General features: G+C 41.1%; 1 non-coding gene across 1 annotated transcript; it reads right to left on the bottom strand.

The window, feature by feature from the left end:
• Positions 1-2,205: 2,205 nt before the first annotated feature.
• On the bottom strand, positions 2,206-2,277 carry TRNAC-GCA (transfer RNA cysteine (anticodon GCA)). The gene has a single exon. It is a non-coding gene; the product is annotated as a tRNA-Cys (tRNA).
• Between the last annotated feature and the right edge of the window lie 7,019 nt (positions 2,278-9,296).

The following is a 9,296-nucleotide window of genomic DNA, read 5'->3' as shown; positions in this document are numbered from 1 at the left end:
TTCTTGAGAAAAAAGGGAGGAAATGTGGAGGAGCTGGAAGGCTTTAAGCAAATACTGAAAATGTATTTGCTCCACTCATGACGAAGGTTGGAAGCTGGGACGAGCATAACAAAGGGTTATGAGTGTTCACTGAGTGCCCAAGGCTAGGAACGCATGACAAGGGTCAATACACCTGGCCTTGAGGCATTCGAAGGCTTCCTTCTGACCACCTGTTTCTGAGAGCAAGGACTGTTGTTTCATGATAAGACTCCCTTTAGAGTCTCGCCAAAGCTGTGTTATGGCTTGGGCGGTGGGAACTGTATTTTATGCTTGAATGCTTTAATGTTTACCTGGAATGGCTACGTGCACGCCAGCCTTATGCTCTATTTCCTGAAAATTACAAAACTACACAATTGGATAATAAACTTTGTCAGTCCACTAGAGGCTGTCCCTGAGTCTCCTTTTCAGAGTGTGGTTCTCCGAGCCTTACACCTCTCCACTATTAGTCATATAAACTGCTCTGTTTATAAATTAAGGAATGATACCTCGATTAGCTCTCTTCCTATGAAATTGGTATTCCCAAATTCTTGGAGGGAAAGAAAATTCTCAATTATTTATCTGCAGTACTTGTGAAAGTCATTCAGTCATGTCCGACTCTTTGCGACCCCATGAACTATACAGTCCATGGAGTTCTCCAGGCCTGAATACCGGAGTGGGTAGCCTATTACTTTTCCAGGGGATCTTCCCGACCCAGGAATTGAACTGGCGTCTCCTGCATTGCAGGTGGACTCTTTACCAGCTGAGCTACCAGGGAAGCCAGTACTTCTTAGGTCTTATTAATTTGTAAAGAGTAGACAATTGATACTTACTCCGTGTATTGCCTTTCTTCTCAATAGTATGATATTCAGAGGGAGGGGAATGAACATTTATGGATAGTTCATGGTAAAATGCACTGTCTAATTTCACTCTCATACCTTGGTGGGTATGGCAGTATTTTACCAATGAAAGGGTTGAGGCTTAGAAGAGTTGATTGACTTATGCCAATGAAAAGTTCTAAAGTAATGTTAGAAATTAACCTTCATCCAATTATGATGTCCAAGCAATGCACATTGAAAGGAAAATATAGTTTCAACTGGGAAAAATCAATCATTTTGCAGTCTAATGGAGATACTTTATTTTAACAACCTCTATGTTAATATATAAACGTATATGTTCGTAATAAAAATCACTAACACGGAAGGGTATATAATATAAACAAATTGTCATATTTTACATTTTTCTAGGGAATATAGTTTTAGTATAGTTGTTTCAAAGTAAAAAATTGAAACTTGTATATTCAAAAGTTGGAAACTTTTGGGAAAAAGTTTCCAAAAAAAATGGAAACTTATATTATGTATTTTAGAATCAGATGTAAAAAATTCACTTGTTTCAACTTGACATAGTAAGAGTAGAATTGACCCCAAATCATCCTTTCAATAAACACTTATCCATTAAGCTTGAAAATCAAGGACACATTTATTAAACATATAATTTTACCCCTGGCAAAATAAAAATGATTGACAAAATGTTCACATTTAAATAAATGAGTTTTGCCTTACTGTTGGTTTTCAGAGCAGGATGAAGAGTCTGCTTTGTCTGTAGGAAGAAAAGGGTGCAGAGGATATTAGGGCACAATATCTATTACATCTGTTTCTGTTTTAGAACATTCTGGTTTGCAAGTAAATCTAAATCAATACATTTCCAAAACAGAATTTTTTTTTTATGCCAATGGCTTCCAATTTCATTGACAGTTATCTGATGTTTTTTGACATTATTTAGCTTTCACTTAGCTTTTAACATGAGTAAGTAAAGAACAGGGCTTCCCAGGTGGCTCAGTGGTAAAGAATCTGCCTGCCAATGCAGAAATGCAGGTAGGGGTAGGGAAGATCCCATGAAGGAGGAAATGGCAATCCACTCTAGTATTCTTGCCTGGAGAATCCCATGGACAGAGCAGTTTGACAAGGTACCGTCTATAGGATCACAAAGAATCCGATATGACTGAGCAACTGAGCATGCACACAAGTAAAGCGTATTCTCACTCTTCTTAAGGAAGTAAGTAAGTGAAGTCGCTCAGTGGTGTCTGACTCTGTGCGATCCCATGGACTGTAGCCCACCAGGCTTCTCTGTCCATGGGATTCTCCTGGCAAGAATACTAGAGTGGGTTGTCATTTCCTTCTCCAAGAGATCTTTCCAACCCAGGGATCGAACCTGGGTCTCCTGCATTGCAGGCAGACGCTTTAACCTCTGAGCCACCAGGAAAGCCCCTATGCATACTAAAATATCAGTTCAGTTCAGTCGCTCAGTCATGTCTGACTCTTTGTGATCCCTACTGCACCACTCCAGGCTTCCCTGTCTATCACCAACTTCCAGAGTTTACCAAACTCATGTCCATTGAGTCAGTGATGACATCTAACCATCACATCCTCTGTCGTCCCCTTCTCCTCCTGCCTTCAATCTTTCCCAGGGTCAGGGTCTTTTCAAATGAGTCAGCTCGTTGCATCAGGTGGCCAAAATATTGGAGTTTCAGCTTCAACATCAGTCTTTCCAGTGAACACCCAGGACTGATTTCCTTTAGGATGGACTGGTTGGATCTCCTTGCAGTCTAAGGGACTCTCAAGAGTTTTCTCCAACACCACAGTTCAAAAGCATCAATACTTTGGCGCTCAGCTTTCTTTATAGTTCAACTCTCACATCCATACATGACCACTGGAAAAACCATAGCCTTAACTAGATGGACCTTTGTTGGCAAAGTAATGTCTCTGCTTTTTAATATGCTGTCTAGGTTGGTTATAACTTTCCTTCCAAGGAGTAAGTGTCTTTTAATTTCATGGCTGCAATCACCGTCTGCAGTGATTTTGGAGCCCAGAAGAATAAATTTTGCCTCTGTTTCCACTGTTTCCCAATCTATTTGCCATGAAGTGATGGGACCAGATACCAGGTGCCATGTTTTCTGAATGTTGAGCTTTAAGCCAACTTTTTCACTCTCCTCTTTCACTTTCATCAAGAGGCTGTTTAGCTCCTCTTCACTTTCTGCCATAAGGGTGGTGTCATCTGCATATCTGAGGTTATTGATATTTCTCCCAGCAATCTTGATTCCAGCTTGTGCTTCTTCCAGTCCAGCGTTTCTCATGATGTACTCTGCATAGAAGTTAAATAATCAGGTTGACAATATACAGCCTTGCTGTACTCCTTTTCCTATTTGGAACCCGTCTGTTGTTCCGTTTCCAGTTCTAACTGTTGCTTCTTGACCTGCAAACAGGTTTCTCAAGAGGCAGGTCAGGTGGTCTGGTATTCCCGTCTCTTGAAGAATTTTCCACAGTTTATTGTGATCCACACAGTCAAAGGCTTTGGCATTGTCAATAAAGCAGAAATAGATGTTTTTCTAGAACTCTCTTGCTTTTTCCATGATCCAGCGGATGATGGCAATTTGATCTCTGATTCCTCTGCCTTTTGTAAAACCAGCTTGAACATCAGGAAGTTCACGGTTCGCATCTTGCTGAAGCCTGGCTTGCGGAATTTTGAGCATTACTTTACTAGCATGTGAGATGAGTACAATTGTGTGGTAGTTTGAGCATTCTCTGGCATTGCCTGTCTTTGGGATTGGAATGAAAACTGACCTTTTCCAGTCCTGTGGCCACTGCTGAGTTCTCCAAATTTGCTGACATATTGAGTGAAGCACTTTCATAGCATCATCTTTCAGGATTTGAAATAGCTCAACTGGAATTCCGTCACCTCCACTAGCTTTGTTTGTAGTGATACTTCCTAAGGCCCCACTTGACTTCACATTCCAGGATGTCTGGCTCTAGGCGAATGATCACACCATCGTGATTATCCGGGTCATGAAGATCTTTTTTGTACAGTTCTTCTGTGTATTCTTGCAGCCTCTTCTTAATATCTTCTGCTTCTGTTAGGTCCATACCATTTCTGTCCTTTATTGAGCCCATCTTTGCATGAAATGTTCCCTTGGTATCTCTAATTTTCTTGATGAGATCTCTAGTCTTTCCTATTCTATTTTTTCCCTCTATTTCTTTGCATTGATTGCTGAGGAAGGCTTTCTTATCTCTCCTTGCTATTCTTTGGAACTCTGCATTCAAATGGGAATATGTTTCCTTTTCTCCTTTGCTTTTCACTTCTCTTCTTTTCACAGCTATTTGTAAGGCCTCCTCAGACAGCCATTTTGCTTTTTTGCATTTCTTTTTCTTGGGGATAGATGCTGCCTTTTGGCTGAGTGTTTCTATAATAAGCACTGAAGACCGGTTAATCACTGTGGCAGTAACCCAGCTCTTACCTATAGCTGAACATCCATGGCTCAGCTTTCCATGGCTTTTACTTCCCAGTTACCAAATTTCTATAGTTTATTGGATAGTCTTTGGAAAACATCAGTTCTGGGAAATCTTTTCTGAGCTTTAGTTTTCTTTTCTATAAACTGTGGATTATCATATCATAGGTTTGTTTTGGACACTTATTGGCATAATATACACAAAACATCTAATACAATGCCTGGTATAGAATACTCAATAAATGGAAATGATTAATATTTTTATTATTATCCTTTGCAATGAGTAGTAATCTGTTGAGATCATACTCTCTCTCAAAAATGCATGCTGTCTGAATTGCTGGTTTTAGAAGTGTTTATGAAACCTGCATTTACTTCCAGGTGTCAGAGGAAAAAATCATTATAATCTAATCATATATTCTTATATTCAAGGCTCAGCGCCACTGGAGACTTTCTGGCTAACTGTAGGAAAATGATCTAACATCTGGGATGTTGTATCCTCATCACTCATTGAAAGACATAGACATGAGCCTGATGATTTTGTATAGCTTAATCATGTTATAGGTTTGTATTAGGTAACCCATAATTCCATAATTCAATAGACAAAAGATGCCACATACTCTTCTTTGCCTGCTTCCTCTCCCCACTCCCTTACTCACCCAGCCTATAATCGTTTTTGTTGCATCAGTGAAAGCAATGACACTTTTTGTGAGAGTATATTTAAAGAAAAGTTGCTATTTTATTCCTTTAAACCCACATTCATGGATCCCATTATTTTCCTTCAATACTTACAAATGGAAAAGCACTGTGCCCTTTCGTATGTTTTAAGACCAGGGTGACATGGTTCTTCTACAGTGTCTGCAGGAAGAGCATGGTGTATGGCTTCATAATCCTAGAGCAAGGGAAGAGAGAACATTTAAAATAAAGACATGAAGAAGAGGTGTGTGTGTGTGGAAGTATTAGTTGTTCAGCTGTGTCTGACTCTTTGTTTCCCCATGGACTATAACCCACCAGGCTCCTTTGTCCATGGAATTCTCCAAGGAAAAATATTGACTGGGTAGCCAGTCCCTTCTTCATGGGATCCTCTCGACCCAGGGATCAAAACTGAGTCTCCTGCATTGCAGGCAGATTCTTTACCATCTGAGCCACCAGGGAAGCCGGAAGAAGAGATAGGTAGTATCAACAATTTCTGTCACAAACTTAAAATTTGACTCAATGATTTAGTTGATATTTTCTCTCATAATTTACTGCACTTATTGGAGCTTACCCAGTAAGATCATGATCTCCTTCTGAGATCAGATTGTGTTTTGACGTCCTGGAATTTCCTTCGCACATTAACAAAGACGTGGCCTTCTTAAAAAAGCTCAGTTAACTGTTGGTTGACTAATTTTCTTGGAATATCACAGTATACTGTGATATTTTGAAGGCTTCAAAATACAAATATAACATGTAAAATATATTTGGAAGACTCCCAACTCCTTATTTGTACCTCCAACCCATACACTCTCTAGAAAGTAATTTCTATATACAGTTGGGCATGTATTGAGTGGATCTGGGAGAAGGGTCCCACCTATATTTATTCATATCTTTTCCTGAAAGCCAGCAGATTACATAAACTCTAGAAAAGTCCACAGCCATAATTCTAATTGTTTATAATAGACAGTTTCTAATAACTGTTCATTCAAAATATAAATAAAAAACCAAAGCTCTTAGTTTGATCTCATGAAAAGCCAGAGTTAGAAATGACTTCAGCCTTCTGCTTTGTCTCGGAGAGTTCCACATACATTGAACGATTTACTTTTCAGATAGGTAAAGAATTTCAACAGGACACCCTGGAGAGGATGTCGAATCTTTGGTGCCTAGGTGTGTGCTGTGTAAGTCATTTCAGTCTTGTCCAGCTCCTTGCGACCCTATGGACCATAGCCCAGTTAGGTTCCTCTGTGCTAGGCGCCGAGCAACAAAACTGACCACACTTTGATCTGTTTGAACTGAAACAGCTCATGTACCACCTTGAGAAGAGGCGTGGAGGATGAGAAGACCCCTCACCCCTTCGAACTCATCCCACTTCCTAGCCCTGGGCATTTCCACTTTTCCAGTCCACTCTAATTCTTACCCTGGTTGGAGAGCCGAGATCTTCTGTTGCAGAGCGGCAGCCAGACACCCGCTGGCTCGCCCCTCCTGCCGCTATTGTAAAATACCGCACCAGCCACGTGGGGGCGACGTCACCAGGTTTTATGACCTCAGCGCAGTTACAGGCCAATTGAATTATTCGCTCAACTCCGTGGACTCCTTCCAGGGACGCACCGTGAAAACCCTACACATTTACCATCATTACCATCACTTGATGAGGAAAAATAAATGTCTGTTCACACACCTAAACAGAACAGTAGGAGGAGGAGGAGGATGGAGATATGAGGATTCAAAATGCCCAGAAGGTGGCTGAGAAAGGAGTCACTCCTTTCCAAACAGGATCTCCTGAATTAACAGAATCTAGGTCGCAAAGAGTCAGACTGAACTGAACTGAACTGAAAGGGCTGATTGGAAAAGTCCATAGATACTTGAGTTTGCTGTCCAATACCAGTGTACTGCCAACAATGCACTCAGATAAAATTGGCATTTTGATGGTTTGCTCACGAACATGTCGTGGTCTCACTCCTCTTCTTCCCTTCCACAACAATTTTGTGATCTAGAAATTCAAGTCTTGGGAAAATGCCCAGAAGTCCTGATCCAAGGCTGCAGGCTTCAAGTTCAGCAGTCACTGGTTGAAGACATGCCTATCGTCACTGAGGGATGATGAGTGATAGATGATTTACTTCTATGCTTAGTTTTCAAGACTTAAAGGGATGAATCAGCTCCTTATCTTCAGTTCAGTTCAGTTCAGTTCAGTTGCTCAGTCGTGTCTGACTCTTTGCAACCCCGTGGACTGCAACACGCCAGGCCTCCCTGTCCATCACCAACTCCCAGAGTTTACTCAAACTCATATCCATTGAATCAGTGATGCCATCCAACCATCTCATCCTCTGTCATCCCCTTCTCCTCCTGCCTTCAATCTTTCCCAGCATCAGGGTCTTTTCAAATGAGTCAGTTCTTCACACCAGGTACCCAAAGTATTGAAGTTTCAACTTCAGCATCAGTTCTTCCAATGAATAATCAGGACTGATTTCCTTTAGGATGGACTGGTTGGATCTCCTTGCAGTCCAAGGGACTCTCAAGAGTCTTCTCCAACACCACAGTTCAAAAGCATCAATTCTGCACTCAGCTTTCTTTATAGTCCAACTCTCACATCCATACATGACCACTGGGAAAATCATAGCTTTGACTAGAAGGTTAAGATCCATCACACAGTAGCTCTCTGTACTCCATACAAAGAGGCTTGCCATTTCCCATTCCCACCCTTAGACTCCTGTAGGAACAACTACAGCTATGACTGCCACATGCCCTGATGCTGAGAGCCTTTTTCCCTCGGCAATGTAAACATTCCAGGTGGCCAATACGCAGGTGCTATTTTCCTTCTCCTTTACCACTGTTTTAGTTCAAGTACCGCTAACCAAAAGGATCTTGGAATTTAGAAGTTTCCCTAGACTACTTTACTCTTACGGCTACGTGCAGTCACAGGTAACTCCTGACAGTTACCCAGAAATCCATCCACGGTTCTCTGTTTTCACTACTATCGCCACGTTTTCATTTGTGTGTGTGTGTGCCAAGTCTCTTCAGTCGTGTCCGATTCTGTGCATCCTTATGGACTGCAGCCTGCCAGGCTCCTCTGTCCATGGGACTCTCCAGATGAGGATACTGGAGAGGGTTGCCATGCCCTCCTCCAGGAATCTTCCCAACCCAGGGCTCGAACCCACGTCTCTTATATTTCCTGCATTGGCAGGCAGGCTCTTTAACACTAGTACCACCCAGGAAGCTGTTTTCATTTGTATCTTACTTTAATTACTAATTTAACATTTCAAATACTTATAGCCACAAAATAGCTGCTCAACTTTTAATAAATAAAACTGCTCAGAACTTTGGTTCTTTTGTATAGAATGGACTTTTGGACTCTGTGGGAGAGGGAGAGGGTGGGATAATTTGGGAGAATGACATTGAAACATGTATACTATCATGTAAGAAACGAATTGCCAATCTATGTTCGATACAGGATACAGGAGGCTTGAGGCTGGTGCACGGGGATGATCCAGAGAGATGATATGGGGTGGGAGGTGGGAGGGGGGTTCAGGATTGGGAACTCATGTACACCTGTGGCAGATTCATGTCAATGTATGGCAAAACCAATACAGTATTGTAAAGTAAAATAAAGTAAAAATTAAAATTAAAAAAATAAAAATAAAAATATTTTATTTATTAATTTTTTTTGGCTGCACTGGGTCTTCCTTGCTGCTTATAGCTTTCTCTAATTTCAAGGAAGGGGGACTATTCTTCACTGGGGTGCATGAACTTCTTAATGCTGAACTTCCCTTGTTGCGGAGCACAGACTCTAGGTCCATGAGTTTCAGTAGTTTTGGTGCAGGGGCCTAGCTGCCCTGTGGCATGTGAAATCTTCCTGGACCAGGGATGGAACCCACGTCCCCTGCATTGGAAGGCAGATTCTTAACCACTGGATCACCAGGGAAGTCCTGGTTCTTTTTTTAGTGCAAAGCAACACATTGTTATCTAGTGATAATCTATAATTACTGTGAATAGCCTGTTTTTCATTCTTGGAGACACTATACCTGTAATTATTATTTGTTCCCATAGATGATATCAGAACGAGAGCAGCTTGAGTGTTGCATTGATAGATACTGTCAGTAAGCATGTATTGAGACATGATGTCTGTCTTGGTTATTGCTGTATTTCCAAAGCTTAACACACAGGATCAGTTACCTAGGTGGTAGTGCAAATATTTGTAGAGTGAATAAATATTGACCTAGATACTTAGGGAGTGCAGAGAGAAGGACACATCATGATCTTTTTTTCTGAGACTTATAGTATTGAGTGAAAGATACACATTACCAGGTGG

This window comes from Budorcas taxicolor, chromosome 11 (genome assembly GCF_023091745.1).
Source record: "Budorcas taxicolor isolate Tak-1 chromosome 11, Takin1.1, whole genome shotgun sequence".
Classification (NCBI taxonomy): domain Eukaryota; kingdom Metazoa; phylum Chordata; class Mammalia; order Artiodactyla; family Bovidae; genus Budorcas; species Budorcas taxicolor.
The sequence above is the reverse complement of the archived record's forward strand: the minus strand, read 5'-3'. Positions and strand labels throughout refer to the sequence as shown.